This window comes from Pogona vitticeps, chromosome 6 (assembly GCF_051106095.1).
Source record: "Pogona vitticeps strain Pit_001003342236 chromosome 6, PviZW2.1, whole genome shotgun sequence".
Lineage (NCBI taxonomy): Eukaryota > Metazoa > Chordata > Lepidosauria > Squamata > Agamidae > Pogona > Pogona vitticeps.
The window spans coordinates 72860640-72878951 of NC_135788.1; the positions used below are offsets into that span (position 1 = coordinate 72860640).

At 41.9% G+C, this 18312-nt stretch overlaps 1 long non-coding RNA gene across 1 annotated transcript; it reads left to right on the top strand.

The window, feature by feature from the left end:
• Positions 1-914: 914 nt before the first annotated feature.
• On the top strand, positions 915-17063 carry LOC140708360 (uncharacterized). Its single transcript, XR_012088482.2, has 4 exons — positions 915-1004; positions 2508-2582; positions 6235-6742; positions 13702-17063. It is a non-coding gene; the product is annotated as an uncharacterized LOC140708360 (long non-coding RNA).
• Positions 17064-18312: the final 1249 nt, after the last annotated feature.

Consider the following 18312-nt stretch of genomic DNA (forward strand, 5'->3'; position numbering starts at 1 on the left):
TCCTACCAACTGTCCTCAGACCGAAGAAGCTATTTGGATGAGTAGCGAAATGTTTCAACCGAATAAGACAGAAGTCCAGTTGCCATGACTCAACTTCCAGATCATGTTCCGCATGTGAGAAATTCTGTTTGGCTTTGAATGTTCTGCTACAATTCCCCTCATTATCCATTAAGCTAGTTTCCAGATCTTTTAGAAGCCTTGTCATCCTCCTCTGAACATGTTCCAGCTTTTCAGTATCAGTTAGTAGTCATTTGGATTCTCTTTTATGTCATTATTGAGAATGGGCATTTGCCTGTCTCCAGTTTTCAGGGATCTCACCTGTTATCCAAGCATGTTCAGAGTCTCTGAGTTTACATCTGCAATTTTCTATAGTGTAACTGGATGTAGCTCATCTGACTCTGTAGACTTGGGTTCATTTAAGTAGGTAAATATTTTCATACCATTTCTTTTCTTACCTTGGGCAGTAGTCTCCATACTTATTCTACTTGCAGAAGGTTCAGTAATGTTTTTATTTTGCGACAAAACAGAGACACAGTAGATGTTCTGCAGTTCTGCTATCTTTCTCTCACCCCACTGTCTTTTCCTATGCCCTGTTCCTATACCCAGGTGGGCACAGGAAGAGGAGTGAAGCCTGACTGAAGCAACCCCCCCCCCCCAACTGTCTGTGCAATGACAGCAGGGGGAATTACCTCAGTCAGTCTGGCCAAAAGGGAAGCCTTTCCTGCTGCTCTTCCTCCAGGTTGCTGGAACTGAAACCGTAGTTCCAGAAGTCTAGCTTCTGTTTCCGCAGAAGCCACCACAAAGCAGGAAAGGGTGGCTGGGCAGGAAAGTGGCAGTGGGAAGGGGGTGCTTTGGCAAGGACTTGAACTCCACAGTCCTTGCATTCCATTCTCACTCTACAATTTGGAGGCCTATGAGTCTATGACTCCTTTGAAAAATATTAAATTCCCCTTTAAATTCTCCCAGGCTTCTAGAACCTTAGCAAGGCATTGTCCTGAGAAAAGGTAAGGGGGAGGAGTGGGAGTATAACTATAAATTGGCCAAAGATTCTGCTTGTTATGGTTGCTGTTAATCTTTAATTTCTGTTTAGAGGTTTCAGATTATGAGAAAAGACTAACATTGCATGTATTTGTTTTGGGGTGGCTCTTTGAACTGCTCATTCAAATATACATCCTATAAATTAAATCTCCCAAACAACACGGTCAGTGCTGGCTGAGAGAATCTGGTTGGTGTTGCTTATGTATTAAAATGTATTCAAGCTCTGCTCTGAATCTCATTCCCAATGGAACATAGTCGTGGAACAAAGCTAGAGCGAATGGAGGGCCAGGTGTGGGGATTTAGGAAGCAGGAGCTGTGCTGTATAGGTGTGTGTATGTAAATGTAAAATATAGCTAATAAAATTAAATGAGTATGTTTGTTAGTTATAATGAAATAGTCTGCATCTCTGAAGGGAAAGGCTGTGTGAGAGAGATTTCTGCAGCTTGCCATCCTTTATCCCTGCATTCCCCCCCCCCCCCCGCAGATCAAGAGACTGTGATTCATGGGGGATTTCTGTGATATTCCCATGGATTTTTAAATGTATGTATTTGTGTGCATACATGTGTGTCCTCAGTATAAACTGGTAACAAAAACATCCATGTGTGACAAAATATTATGGTTTATTTATATGTACCAGCAGTGTACCTGGCTGCTTTATGTGGTTCCGCTTCCTCCATTTTATTCTGAAAAAGACCTGTAAGGTAGCTTTGCATGGGAAGTGCTGAATGACCAAAAAAAAAATAATAAAAAAAAAATCAAGTAAGCTCTGTGACTAAGCAGGGATTTTAACATGGGTCTTTTGATCCATATCCATTCTAACCATTACACTCTACTGGTTTCCTCAGCTCAGTGGTCAGTGAAAAAATGATTCCAGGTCTCAGATGTAGAAAGAAACGGCAATAATTATGTAACACACAAAATAAAAATAATCCACATTAATCATATTAGACAAATGTGTAGATATGCAAACGATCTGATTTCCACAATATCCCAATTAGACAGCAGGCATTTGTAAATCTGGAAGATGGAACTATTTACTTAGAAATAAGCCTCAATGAATAGATAATAAATACCATAGACGTGCTGACACTGTTGGGCTTGGAATAGGCAGAATCCTCTTGTGGCACAACTGCTTTTGCTGGCTGAGCAAAAATTTGCCAGAACAGCTGAATCTTCTGATAAGACTGCTGTGCTGGTTGAGATCAGCCAGCAGAAGACCTGGGGGGGGGGGGGGAGGCAAGAGAATAGCTGAGTTATGCCTGATCCAAAACTCTCTCTGTCTAGACTCAGAGCCACTGTACTGGTCCAATGTTAGGCCAGGATAAGGGCCATCTAAATGATTTCCAGCATCCCGGGCAAGGAGTGGGTTGTACTCTATCCAGCGTCAGTCAGCCATCTTGGATAATAGGTTTATTCTGAGTATACATATAGAATTTCATCCAAAAAGATTCCTCACTTGTGTCCTGCAGCTCATATGCCAACAATACTATATCTGCAAATTAACTGGAGAAGTAAAAGACATCATTTAAAATCCAAGAAGAGTGGTGAGTACATATATAATTTAAACATTATGCAGATTTCATGTTACAGATTGATGTTAAAAGTGGTGCCCAATTCTGAACAGAAGCTGAAGTCTTCCTCACAGTGATCTTGTTTTCAGTGGAAGACTTATAAGGTTACAAATAGTCTCATACAAGGAAATTAGGCCAAGATAAAGTAGCGCTATTGTTACATACAGCTATGACATCACCTGCCCGTCACTGCTGAAGCTGTGTGTCATCTACCAATGGTGTGACGGTGGGTGGGACATAAGGGGTGGAGCTGTTATATATAAGGGGAGTGAATGGTGTGAGAGATTCAGATAGGGCCAGATAGGGCTTTGAGATAGGGTTGAGATAGGGAGATAGGGCTAGGAGATATTGTGAGATAAGAACTGTGCTACATAGTGAGGGTCTGTGAGAGAGTGTGTGTGATTGTTATATTATTATAGTGATTAAAGTATTATTTATATTCTAGTGATTTACCATTCCTTTTGTTTGTACACAATAAACCTAAGTTTTTATTTTGAAATCATACTTTGGCCTGAAGCTTCATTTGAAGGAATGGTTGGTGGCAGTGAAAACGAAGAGTGATTGAGTGTGACGTAATGGCCCCTTTGTGAGGTATAAGGTGGCTGTTACCACCGCTGCCACCAATTTTATTGTAACAGCCACCTTATACCTCAACCCTATCTCAAAGCACTGACATGAATTATGAAATACACGAGGGACTTCCTCTTTGCCGATGATGCAGCTGTTGCCCATTCTGCTGAAGACCTCCAACAACTCACGAATCATTTTAGCAAACGAAGTCATGGGCCAGGGCTTGGACTCACCTCCCTCTATTACTATCTCCACGCAAGAATTGGAGATTGTTCATGACTTGGCTCAATGATCTCTGACACTTCCTCCCTAGATGTCAAGCTGGATAAACGCATTAGCAAAGCAGCTACTATGTTCTCTAGATTCATAAATAGAGTATGGCTTAATAAGAAGCTGACGGCATAGACCAAGATCCAGGTCTATAGAGCCTGTATCCTGAGCACACTCATGTACTGCAGTGAGTCCTGGACCCTTTGTGCACGGCAGGAGAGGAAGCTAAACATATGTGTTGTCTCCAACATTTTTGGTATCACCTGGCAGGACAAAGTTCCAAATAGAGTAGTCCTAGAATGAGCTGGAATATTTAGCATGTATACATTACTGAAACAGCAACGTTTACATTGGCTTGGGCATGTCATGAGAATGGCTGATGGTCGGATTCCAAAAGATCTCCTGTATGGAGAATTAGTGCAGGGAAAGTGCCCCAGAGGGAGACCACAGCTGCAATACAAGGAAATCTGCAAGTGGGATCTGAAAGCCTTAGGAATGGACCTCAAAATACGGGAAACCTTGACATATGTGCGTTCAGCCCGGAGGCAGGTGGTGGAGCATGACGTCTCCCATTTTGAAGAGACACACTTGTCCAGTAGGCTGAGTTGTTCAGGCCAGGTTAACTTCTTGAGTTGAGAATAACATGGACTTCTCAACATGGACTCTTGACACCAGCCAAGCAGTACTACATGCTGAGGAAAATATCCACCAGATAACACAATTGATTTGGCTTTGATTAGACTAACATTAGCTATTCCTGGTGCTTGAAATAATTTTTAATCCTAACACTCTGATGGAGGCTTGCCATGTTGCTATGCAATCTTACATTCCCAAACCAAATATAAACTCTGAGTTTTAAAAGAAGGTGAGGGGGAGGGAGGGGCATGCAGAGTGCTTAGCAGCTCTTTGTTTGAAGAGTTACGTGATATCAGCACCAAGATTCCCCTAAAGGATTCTTGATGGTCGAACAGAGAGGGTCCAGGCCTATGTGCACTCCTAATTAGCTGGGCAGAGTCTGGGTAACCCAGCCAGGCAGTGACACAAATCCTTTTCCACAAGTCTATTCTAATAAGTAATTAAGAGAGAAAAAACAAAGATAAAATCATGAGCTGTGGAGTTTGGCAGGATGAACAAAGCTCAGGCAAGAAGGACTCTAGTAGCACTCTGTGGTCCTTCACTCTATGGCTCAGAAGATTTGCTGTTTAAAGAGACCAAACTTAGGTTTTTAAGAATAACTGTTTTATTAGAAAAATAAAGTATTTAGAGATATTCAATTTGTTACAAAAGCAAAGCATAAGTTACATTTCCATAAGGTTAGATGGAATCTTAACAAATTCCATCTAGCAAAAATGAGATAAAGCTGCTTGGAGGGCAGGAAAGGCTTAGCCCCCCTTCCTCTATTCTTTTTCTAAACTACATCTTAGCAAAACACTAAAAACTAGCATCTGGAACTCAAAACTCCATTCTAGTTCTCAGATATAAAATCAAGTCAAGTCAAGTTTCTGTCTTCATTCTCCATTTTCTTCCTTATTGGTATCACCCTTCTTCCCCATTCTTCCAAGATGTTAACCAATAGGCGTAAAGGACAGTCTCTCCTCACCAGTTCTGCTCTGGGGTTCCCATGAGAAGTACAGGTGTTGTTTTCCCTCATCTCGGGTCTTGATCCAAACAAGAGTGTTGCGTCTTGGCTCGCTTTTCGTCTCAGGACAAGGCTGCTTACATGGAACTTTTCATTCACCTCATGCAGAAAACATTCTCATGGCACAAAATCATGCTAACACAGAACCAATATGAATTCTTTCTACAACTTTCCATAACTACATATCCCATTCATAATTCACAGTTTAACCTTAATAATCTATACCATGACAGGTGATAACTGTCAAACTGCTGCCTGAGTTTGAAACCACACCCTCCCCTGACAAGCCTTTTGCAGACTGCATCTGAACTCCTCTAAGAAACTAACCTGGCCTGAACAATGTCCATGAAACTTTGGGACTCTAATATATAATTTCCTGAAATACACACAAGATTTTGGTATACAGCCTGAAGAAGATGCATTATCATTGAAAACTAGTTTTCTGCTGTTTGCTTGATGTTTTGGGGGGGGGGGGGGTCCAATAAAGGTGTCACCTGCTTTTGCACTCAAATATGCATATTATAATATTTTAATTTTCCAAATCTATGCATAATATACAAATTAGGTTGCTCAGCTTTGGCAAACTGTAACATGGCAACCCCCATTTTAGAAACAAAATTCCACTGAACTCATTTGGAGTTATTTCTGAGGAAACATGATTGGAACATATTTCCTCAGAAATAACTGAGAAAAACATATATTTTTCTATTGGCATACTTCTGTAGCTTCAGAGAACACTTTCTTCATTGGCCAGTTTGCCGGGGCAGTTATAGGTGCCTAGCAGTGAATGTCCACAGCATGTTCATTATATGGAATTATTCACACACTTCATCATTCAGACCCTTCCCGTTATGTCACTACTGCATATCCTAGAGTGAGTTCTTGATCATTCACCCCATGGCTGCATGTTGCAGGGAAAGATTGAAATCATCATTCTAAGAACAGATCTTGTAAGTTTTCAAGGAATTACAGGATCTTCAGAATACATTAGAAAATCTACTGGCTAATCAAGGAAAGCAACATTGTCCCATGGAGGATGGCTTAATATGAATCAGTGTTTAGCATAACTTAAAACTTAAATTGCTCTTCAAAACAATATTCCTGATAGATTCCACAAACTAAAATGGTGTTTTTTTCCCCCCATAGGTGAAATTTCATTACAAAGATGTTTGAGGAAAGAGACAATTCTTTAAAAATCATGAAGAAGCTACCACAAAAGCTATTAATGAATCACAGCACTCCACTGGAAGTGTCAACACTCTCTAAAAATATGGTATCCTTGCTAAATCCATCTGCACATCTATCTCCTGTACCAAATAAATCATTTCAGCCTATGCAGAGCTCTTGGGACTTGCTTCAGCAAAGACTATCAATAGAAAGTTATCTTAATGAAGAAACCAGCAACAGCTCCCCATTCATATTTCCTAGAAGAAGGCTCTCAACTATAGTAAGTTCAGAGGAGCCATCTGTAGCCTCGCACCAAACAGTCATTCCACCCATGACATCAAAGAAAAAAACTGATGATCTTGTGCAATTGAACATCCAAAGCAATGAGGTCACCCCAGAGCAGATGCCCAATTGGCAAGAAACAACAACCTTTAAAGAACCAATAGGAAGAAGGAAGAGAAATAGGAATATAGTCAGAACGCTTGTGGTAATTATTTTCTAAAAGATGGTATTTTGATATTTCTTTAACTGTCTCTACAGTGCTAAGAAAATTGTAGGTATTTAAGAAGTGACTGATAACAGTAACAACTGCTAACATAATAGATAGCTGTGTAGAACAGTAAAATTATTGCACATTTTAAAAACAAGAGGTCTTTTAAAATTAAATAAAATGTGTAATCATCTCTTAATAATACTGTGTGGGGCTGGCAAGGGCTCTTCTAGCCAGGCTGGTGGACTGCCCACCTCAGCAAGTCAGTCATTGGCCTTCCTGACATGTAGTTCTCAATGGATTGGAGAGACAATAACTTGGCAGCAGGAGAAATCCTCTTCTATGAGGCATACAGGCTGGGAGGATCAACCAACAGGCTGTATGGGCTAGCCAGGGAAGGGGATCATGCCACCTGCCTGTAGGGGCAAGTGATTGTCTATATCCATTAGCCCTGTTGTGGCACCCCTTGCCTGGCTCACCTGAGGGTAGTTTTGGAGCTGGTCAAAGAAAAGGGTCTCCATCTCCCACAGTAAGGCCACCCCTAGAGATTTACGAAGGATGGACCAGGAGTAAACAGAACTCTCAGGCTCCCAGATGGTTTATGCTAGGCTCATTAGCCCTTTAAGTTGAGTTTGTTTAAATAACATGTTTTAGTTTGAAGCAACTTGAAGTTTCATGATGGGTGGAGAATGAGGCTGCTCAAATTGGCCCTGAGATGGCCATCAGTCATGTCTGTTTGCACCATCTGAAAATTGTATGTTTATTCTTAATTTTGATTTATTTTGTTGGGGGAAAATTGAGTTAGATAATGGGAATGGGAGCTGGAATGATTGATTCAGAAAGACAACTGAATCTTTTGCAGTTTTGAAGGAAAAATATTATGAATGTAGGCTACAACTGAAAGGTGTCCCATTTCTCCTTGTTGTTGAGTTGCAGGGAATGGAAGAACTGTCAACTGTCCCCCCAAAACTCTTATTCCAATATCAAAATTTGAGAAACATCACAACCCAGTTTTGGCACCATATACAATCCTGAATTACTTACTTACTTCAGAATGGTTTTAGGACTAGGTCAGGCAGAAAAATCACCTTTTGTATAAAATTTTGTCACACCTCCCACAGTTCTAAATCCTGGGCCGGAAAAGTATGAAATGGTTGGGCCTAAGATACAAGCACAAATATCTTTGAACTCAGGACAGGAACAGAGAATGTGTGTGACTAAGTCAGGCTCTAAACCACAGAAGTTGCAGATTCTTTGCTCAAATGGTACCAGAGCATATCATCCTTTAAGAACCTCAGAAGGGAAAATGTTCAGCCAGGCTAACATGAAGGCCCTCCTGATAAAGGGGTTCACCAAGGACTGGAAATAAGAATGTCCAGAACCAAAGGAGGGAAAGATACCGAAATGGATTGGGGAATATGTCTGATTCACATTGAAAACTAACAGGAGATACTCATACTCCCATAGTCTCTCCTTAATAAGGGAAAGTGCTTGATTAAAATTACTATTAAGAAGAGAGTTTAAAGACATGCCAATGGACACGAGTTTGGTTTCATAATGTGTAAACCATGCGGATTGGTAAGGGTCTTTAAGAAGGTGAACAAGGAGAGAATCTGGGTCTATTTTAAAGAAAAGACACAGCCAGAATTTAAAAGTGAGTGCCCACACCGTCGTTGAGGGGAGATGCAAGCCTAGCTCTAGGGCTATAATAGATAGTTTAATTAAATTGGGGATCCCTAGAATCCGTCTGTAGAAGGAAGCAGCCAATAGATCAACTTTATTGTTCATGGCATTGATCCAGATTGGGACACCATAGAGCAGGTGATTAATCAGTTTAGCCTGGAAAATATGGATGGCAGCTGGAACGAACTGATTCCCAGCATTATAATGGAATTTAGTTATTGCTCCGAGAAGGTGTGAGACAGAAGCTATCGCAGAATCTCTATGTGTAGACCACTTGAGTTGAAAATGGAGTGATATACCTAGGTATTTAAAGGTTCTGACTTGTTCAATGGACTGATTATTAATTTTCCACTGAAGAGGCTTCCAAGATTTTGAGAAAACCATAATTTTAGTTTTCTCCACATTGATAACAAGATCGTTGCGAGAACAATATGATTGAAACAGAGAAGTTGTCTTAAGCCTGAACTAGATATAGAAAAAAGGATGGCATCATCCGCATATAACAAAAGGGGTACTGGTGCCTTATTTAAAAATGGGGCAGACTTTTCAGCTGGTGACAACTGAGGACGTAGATCTGCTAAGAAAAGGTTAAATAAAAATGGGGCTAAAATACAGCCCTGCCTCACTCCTCTAGTGACTGGGATCTTCTTGGAGACAGAGCCATAGCAATCATAGTGAACTTGGCAAGAATTGACAGAATGTAATTTTTGAATTAAGAAAAGTAGACGTGGGGGAATTCCCCATGCGGCTAACTTTTCCCACAAAATAAGTCTGTTGACAGAGTCAAAGGCAGCTTTCAAATCCATAAAAGCCACATACAGGTTCCCCTTAAATTGGTGTGTATACTTCTCTGCTAGAAATGAAAGAGTTAGTACATGATATAATGTTGAGCAGCCCGAATGAAAGCCAATTTGCTCATATTCTGGAAGGCTCACAGAGGAGGACTATACAGCTTTCAAATTGCCGAGAGAAAGCTTATTGGTCTATAATTACCCAGATTAGAGGGGTCACCTTTTTTAAAAATAGGAGTTAAAATGGAGGTGAGCCAGTCTTCTGGAATAATCCCATGGTCGTCAATTAAAGTGAACAAATTAGCCAGGGGGTCCGCCCACCACTGGGCATTATTAACTAGGAGGTCATTGGAAATCCCGTCTGGACCAGGGGACTTCCCACATTTCAGGGAGTGGATAAGCTTTATTACCTCATCCCTGGAAACTGGTGGCCGGGGGGGAGATCAGAGGGGAAATTCCTTAATGTTGGGGCTGGATCCTGGGAAGAGAATATCAGAGTAATAGGTTGTCCAGTCAAGAGGAGAGATAAATAAAGGACTTTTATAGGGCTCTTTCATGGACGATTGTGCAACCAATGACCAGAAAAGTCTACTATTCTTTGTTGTAATAGCCTCTAGAAGCTGGTACCAATTCCGCAGGTCAAAGTTGTGCCTCTTGACATCAATGAGCTGGCGCCATATACTTCTTGCCCAACAGTAAAGGGCCTTGGTCTCGGGAGTGTTATGGGATTGAAATGAAAGGAATAAATGACGAACAAGATGTTTGGTGACCCAACACTCGGCATCAAACCAGGTGTGATGGACAACCTTGTTTTTAAATACAGTTACAAAGCTAAGTAGTTCTGCAAAAGTATGGGTAATCTGCAGATAAGATAAATCAGCCAGAGATGGTGACATAGTAGATTGAATTGTTTGTCTTAAAAGAATCATGTCAGGACTAAAAGACCATTGGTCGAAGGCGAAACTAATCTTGGGAGACCATTTAGGCCAGAGCTTAGGATGGCTAGGTGAACTGCCATTGGGCACCTGGGTGGGGGAAATTAAAATTTTTATTGATAGTGGGAGGTGATCACTGTCTATGCGGGCACCATTGGAAAAATCACTGCATCTCGTTAAAAGCTCGAGTGATACCAAAATATAATCCACCACACTGGCAACAAGGGAGGAAAAAAAGATAAAATTGTTGGCCTTGGGGATTCCGGGAGGAGCCATTAATAATATGGAGATTATAGACAGAGAACAGATTTGCTAGGGAGCGGGCATTCTCATTAAAGGAAATGTCCTTGGATCTTCTATCCAAGCAAAGCCAGGCAGGAGCCATTTCTTCGAGCTCCCATTTAAGGAATTTGGTCAATTTGTTATTATTAGGGCCTAATCTAGAATTGAAATCTCCAGCTATTACAATAGAAATTGATGGATAAGAGACCAGCGCAGAGTCTAACAGCATCGTCAGATCCGTCCAGCTGACTAGAGCTGCCAACCCTCTAGGAGGGATATAAACATTTACCAAAAGTATAGACAACTCACCACCTCTAAGAATAAATGGTTGGATATAACAGGATTCAGACGGAAAAGAATTAATAGTAAATTGCAAAAAGGATTGTATAAAACAGCAGAGGCCAGCACAGTGGCGACCCATTTTCTGAGATTTGAACGCAGGGACATGGTATGTGGTAAAACAGGGGATATGGAGGGCATTCGGGACCCAGTTGTCTTGTAAACAAATGATATCAAATTGTGTCAGAAAATTGACAAAATCGGGGTCCAATGACTTGCTCCCCCAGCCAGCAATGTTCCATGATAAGAGCTTCACATTAAACAAAGAGGTTGAGGTGGAAGAGGAGACTGTCAGTCACTCAGGGTAGTCAATAGGATCCAAATTCTCTGCAGAACCTTGGAAGACGCATCCATTAGTTGGCCTAGGCTGAGCTGGAGGCATCGATTCTGAGTTGGTGTTAGGTAGAACGTACAAGCAGGCCTGACTGCTACTAATAGGAACAGTCTGGGTAGATGGAGGAGGAGGAGAAGAGTTTTGTTTTGGAACAGTGCAGTCATAGAGCAGCGGAGGTACTATTTGGGTCTGGGCGTCTACAAGGGTAAATGCTCATCCCCGTGAGCCTTTGTCAATGATGCAGATGGGAGAAAGCACTGGGTGAAGAGTCTTGGCTGTTGTAGAGTTAGCTGGAAGGCACTCCATCTCTAAGCAGTTCAGTCCCCTAGTGTCCTGGTTGTTTGACATAGTAGTGGCAAGATCATTGAAGGTAATAAGGTCCTCACATGGTACTGGAGAGAAAGGTGGATCTGTTGGAAACTGATGAGTAGCCGCTGCATCACCTGTAGTGCTGAGAGATTTCTTAATTGTAGGATCAAAGGGTTGGGTACTAACGATAGAATCATTCTTAGAGGGAAAGTCTGGATCTGAGATATCCTCAGAGGTGCTTGATGCTTGACCATGGGAGGCAAATATGTTAGAGTTCATTAGCTCCTTCATTTGATTCCTCAGGTCCAAAAGACATCCCTGGAGGCAAAGTTGGCTACTGTTCAGGTCATTAGGATGTAGTTTGCTGCTCATAGCCTTTCCCCATTCGTTTAGAGGGGAGAGGCCCACATTCTCCTTGGGTTTAGTAGTAGGTGGTCTCATGCTCCTAAACAAAGGTTTAGGGTCCACATCTTTGAAAACTCTGGAGGAGTACACATGATAATTCATTAAGTATGGTGCAGATTGAATTATCCTCTGAGGTATATCCCTAGAGGTGAAGGTGAGAAAAATTCTGCTGAAACCCTTAGTAGGAGGTAGAAAGTGAAATAACTTCAGCTTTTTGGCTACAATAGTAAAGTTCAATAGCTTCAAAAGTGATGCAAGGATCTTTGTCTTGGTGCTCCAGAGATGGAAATCAGGTGCAGAGATCCATAAGGCCACCTGATAGGCTTGATAAATTCTGGTGACTTTCTCATCACAGTTTAAAGAGTCTTTACTCCCCACTTTGGAAGATAAGTAATTAGAGGAGAGATAAGGATCTCTTTCATTGGGGTTCCAAGAGGGTCTTTCTGTATTAGCAGCCAGTTGGAAAATAGTCTGCAGTTGTGCCTCTATAAGGCTGAGACATTCTGATAGCAAAATTAAACTCTCTGCTGAAATAAAACATACCTCGCCAAGGAGTTCACCAGCAAAACAGCTAGGTTTTGTGTAGGGACTTTTACACAATCCTCATTTGAGCATATCTCTCCGATGGGTCTCTTCATTGTGATCAAATCATCAACATTAATATCCTTAGTTTGGCAATTACAAGGAAGAGAGCAATGAGAACTTTCACAGAGGAAGGGAGGGAGTGAAACAGGGTTAATATCCGTTAACGCTGAGTTCTTACTAGGCTCATTATCAGTACTCACACTGTCCTTGGGAAAAAGGAATGTCTCCAATTTAAGTTGTTTCCTTTTCCTCGCCAGCAACTCCTCACTGGGGCTCGTATGCAGGCATATTTTTGTGCCAGGTTTTTTCATCTTAGAGGATGGTGGGGTTGGCATTTTTCCTTCAAGGGTTGCTTTGTTTGGTATTTCTTAATATATAAAAGTCAGTGTGTCCATGTTGAATGTCTCTGGTCTCCCTCCTGATGCTTATGTATTCCCCTGAGGGAGGGGGCGTCAGCCTGCTGCCTTCCCCAATGGAGGTGGGACCCCAGGATTCCCCCCCCCATTCAATACCCAAAGACCTAAATTAGGTATTCTTCTGTTGACGACTTCTTCTTCTTCTTCTTCTTCTTCTTCTTCTTCTTCTTCTTCTTCTTCTTCTTCTTCTTCTTCTTCTTCTTCTTCTGATATTTATAAATTAAAATATTTGCCCGGTCCAAACCAACGGGAGCGGCTGATGCAATGATCAGACTAATGCAGAACCAGTGGGGCGGTGCCAGTGCAACTCCTCAAGTCTTCGAAAGCCCGATGAAACTGCTGGTGCGTCACAGAGAAACAAAACTGAAGAGCTCTGATGCAGCAGCCTTCTCTCTCAGCCTGATGCAAGCCTCAAAAGTGGCCGATCAGGGAAGGAGTGCCTGTTATATATGGCACTCCTCTCTTCCCAGTTAGTCAGGACATGAACCATGTCTCACACTATTCTGAGCAAGAGGACGAAGACGCTCCATATGGAAAAGTTCCTTGCCAGTACAGCATGACATTATTTTAACATTTAATCTTTATATTAATATGGAAATAAAGAATCAGTGCTTCTGTTTCTTGGGGGGGAAATCTTTGGCTGAAATCCATTACTTAGTCTAGGAAGTCACAATAGAGTACGCTCATTGAATCGGGGGGATTTGGAAAGTCAACTCCTCCATATGGTCCATTAATTCAAATAGCCTACTTTCATTGTGCCTTAATTTAGTGGAGTAAATCACAAGCACAGTAAGCCCATTTGGATGAGTGTTAACAACAGCACCATTGCATTGTTTTTAGTAATGAGTGGTGTGAAAACGTTGTCTCTTAATTTCAGGAAAAAAGAAAAAGAGAGTGGGAATTACGCCAGCTTCAAAACATTGAAGAAGCTACTACCTATGAACTGATAATTGAAGACATTTGAAGCTGTAAATGAGCATGCATCACCTATATTTTCTATAGTTTGTTGCAGGGACAAGGTAGAAAGTTGAGAAGTAAATTCTGATATGTAAGATTCAGACATCCTAATTCTTTATGGCATTGTAATTTATACTGCTGATAAATGATTACCTTGTACGGATCTATCTACAATACACTTGTTGTGCAAAATCTACAACTTTAGTGTCAAATTAATGAATGTAATTTCAACAGCATTAAGAAGACTTCAGTTTGGTTGCTTCTAAAATAATCTATGTTGGAAACAATATATGTATTTATAGAGTAATCACACATGATGCAATGAAAAATATTTTTGCTATTAACATATGGAAATAGCAAGAGGTACCAAAAACCGAGGACAGGATTAATTACTTATTAACGACATTTGTTTGGGATAATTTATATCTGGCTTCTTTCTCAATACAATTGCTGTGTTTCATTTTCCTTTCCCTCTTAGTTTCATAATGTTCACATATATACATTACATGTGAACTTCTAAAGCTGTCTGCTGCTCTGTTATTCATAGGACAACCTTACGATTTGTAGGGTCTGGTTAAGAGGATATCTCAATTGTTTGGCAAAAGAGAGGAAGTGAGTCAAAGAGTCATGCAGGAAGTTACCAAAGATTCACCAGGACATTGTTAACTTTTGGAGGGGGCAAGTTATTCAAGGCTATGAATATGGCAGCAGCAGGTGTGGGATTGACCCCACTCAACTATATGGACAGCGTTTTGGCCTCATGGCTTTCTGCACAGCTTTGGAGCTGTGGCCTTTCACATGCACGTGGCAATTAACCCCTCAATGAGATGAGATGAACAGAACCCACAACTTTGGCTCCAACTTATGATGCATGCCACGCCTTCACTCAATAAACAGTATGATGGTGTGAGCAACATATCTTGTGTTCTGGAGGGGCATCTAGTTCTACTCAAAATGTTGTGTTGGGAATTTAGTGTACAGGGCCTCTGCACAAAAGAAGCCCTGCAAGTTCAAGCATGGTTGTTCCATTTGTAAACTGGTGCATCTCGGACCGGCCTAATAAGGGTATCAGGAAGAGGGAAGAAATCTCTAGAATGGGACTAATTCTCCAAAAGGGCCCCAGTCCAGTTAAGATTGCAGTTTTTATCTACTTTACCTGTGAGTCATGGACTTAGTTAGGGCACTTACATTATGTTGCCTTTATTGCTGTATAGTCTTTTCGGCCCATCATATCCCTGGAGTAGACAATACAGTGGTGCCCTGCATGACGATGATAATCTGTCCCATTGAAATAGCTGTTTAGAGAAATCATCATCATGCAAAAACCATTTCCCCATTGGAATGCATTAAAACCCGTTTAATGCGTTCCAGTGGGGAAAATACCTTGTCATTTTGCGAAGATCACCCATAGGGCAGCCATTTTACGAAGCACCGATCAACTGTAAAAATGGCTGTCCTGTGAAGCATGGGTCTGAAAAACACAGGGCAGCCATTTTGCGGAGCCGCCAATCAGCTGTAGAAATCGTCGTCTTTCGAACAAATGGTTCGTGAAACACAGACCAAATTGTCGTCCAGTGAAAATCGCCCATTGGAATGACTGCTATACGAATCGCTATAGCGATCACAAAAAGTCATTGTTATGCGGATTCGTCATTTAGCAGGGTTGTCGTCTAGCGAGGTACCACTGTAATATTGTTGAAGCCCTATCCTGCCAAACAGATCCCATGTTTCAGGGCTTTGGCCGGCTCTGGAATATTACTTGTTACAGCACTTTGTGGCCTACATTGTAATGGATTGGCCGATGGTCCATTTAAGGTAGGATGCCACCTTTGACATTTTATACCAAGTCACATGGCGGGGCAAACAGGAGTGGTGATTTCTTGGTACAGAAAGATGTGGAGGGTTGGGCCAGGGAGTGGGGCATGATTCCCAGTGCCAGGCCCCATTTATCCTGACTATGTTGGAGCAGCTGGTAGAGTTTTGCATGGGAGGGATGGGCTGATGCCACATTGTTCCATACCTCTGCAATGGTGGCTTATTATGGAGCCTTTTGCATCAGTGAGCTGGTGCTTGTGTCCCATTTGGATATGGCCAATGGTGTTCTAAAGTTGAGAACTGATCTCCTCTGACACCAATGTCAGGCTGCACTTGGGTAAGTACAAAATGGACCAATGTGGTTGAAACATGGATGTGACACTGGGGATGTGGGCCATGGCCATCCTAGGACCAGTGTGAGCTATGCAACACTATATACAGCTGAAGGGGGGCCTTCTGTTTGTCCATGCTGATGGCAGCCCACTCACCTGGTGCCAATTCTGGAGAGTGACAGAAAAGGGGCTCCAGTGAGCAGTTTATAGGGGTGGCAATTTGGAACACATTCATTTTGGATTGGAGCTGCTTCCACTGTTGTGGCCTTGGGGTTTGCGAGAAGGACATTCAGAAAGTTGGTCAATGGTCATCCAACAGGTTCAAGACATATGTCTGACTATTGCTGCTGGGACCTGAGCACCTTTTGGCTTGGTTTTGTTGTATTTTTTTTCCAGGCTTGCCCCTGCTGAAGAAAGGGCTGTGGATATAAAATTACGGCCACAGCATTGTGTACTGGGCAGCAAGGCAAGTTGTCCGGGTTGCATGGAGTTGTCACATGTGTCTTGGATAATAGGCCTCACTGTAATTGTTTGGTAAATTGGACATGCATTGGGAAGGTTGCTGGCCCTGGTTTTTCATGGCAATGTAGATTGGCCATCTGACATTATATTTATTCACTTGGGAGGCAAGGACTTGTGCCAGAGGAAGGACAGGTCAGAACCTGTAAATCCTGAATGATCTGGAGGCTGTGAAAATGAGATAGCCAGCAACCAGCTATTTTTGGCTGGCTCTCAAACCTTAGGTGATATCTAAGATGTGACCCTGGGTGTATTGATCAGTTTGATGGAGTGTTAAAAAGGAATTTTCTAGAGCCATGTTGACTGGTTTGGGTTCAGTAGTCCAGCATCCAGAGAGTCTAGAAATTTCTTGAAATGAGGGGGCACATCTGTTGGATGCAGGTAATGACGTAATTTAACAGGAACCACAGTGGGGCCTTTGGTGTAGAAATTGTCAACCTGATGGGGACAGAGGGCTTACCAAAGGCTAGATCCATGCTGTGTCAGGTAGTGTGGATGGGGAACTGAGTAAGAGTGGGTTCCCAAGGTTCGCATCGTGGGGTGTTACTGCAGCCAACATCTTGGCACCACAGATCCCAAGATTCAGTTGCTGGGATGGGGGGGAAGGTGGCCACCTGACACCAGCAGTCATCTAGGGTCATGAAGCTTGGGTGGCTGGTGGCCAGCAAGGTCATCTTAGTATTAGCTGGCCACGAACGGGCTATTGACATGACAGGGTGGACCTGGGGCTTACCCAATGAGGATCAGAGCAGACGTAAGCAGGTACTTCTGGTGCCTACCCAGATATCCAAACTACAGTAGGCCCCTATGCAAGATGTGGGATATTAACAGTTGATGAGTTAATATAGTTGTGGTCCTACTTAAATTCATCACTAGGGCAAGGATTTCTGTGACATTTTAATTCTTTACTTCAGTGTTTATTTACAACATTATCATAAACAGGCTTAGGGTGGAGCAGACCTCAGTACCAAGCCACGCACCCCTCCATTGTCATGACTAGGGTGAGGATTTCTATGACATGTCATATTTTTTCAGCAACCTTTATTTGAATTTATGAGTAAATTAAAACATGTTTTGGAGTAATCTGGTGAGGAATAAGTGGTTTTTATTTTGCCTGAAAAGTCATATTTTTACCTTTTTATTTCTGCTTAATTTTATAAGAAACATTTTAGTCATGTTTTGGTCATACTTTGGTTGTTGATAGCCCTTCTGATGGGCCAGCAAATGACACAAGGGGAAACATGTGATCATGAGGCATCCTTTTTAAAAAAACAATCTAAAACACAGTGCACCCCCATACCCACAGGACCCTTTGGAGCAATACTTGTATTATAGACCTCCTTTCCAAAATTGTATTAATTGTTGCTTAGAGGCTTTCGCTTTTCCTTTCACTAATACAAATGCAATAAATCTACCCCAAATAGCATAAAAATATTTTAACTTATTTCCCCTCTTTTCATCTTAAGTTCAGTAGTCAATTTATCATTTAACACAATGTCCCATACTTCATTATGTTGTTGTTTAGTTGTTTAGTCATGTCCGACTCTTCATGACCCCATGGACCAGAACATGCCAGGCCCTCCTGTCTTCCACTGCCTCCCAGAGTTGGGTCAAATTCATGTTGGTAGCTTCGGTGACACTGTCCAACCATCTTACCCTCTGTCATCCCCTTCTCCTCTTGCCTTCACACTTTCCTAACATTAAGGTCTTTTCCAGGGAGTCTTCTCTTCTCATGAGATGGCCAAAGTATTGAAGCCTCAGCTTCAGGATCTGTCCTTCCAGTGAGCACTCAGGGTTGATTTCCTTTAGAATGGATAGGTTTGTTTTCCTTGCAGTCCAGGGGACTCTCAAGAGTCTCCTCCAGC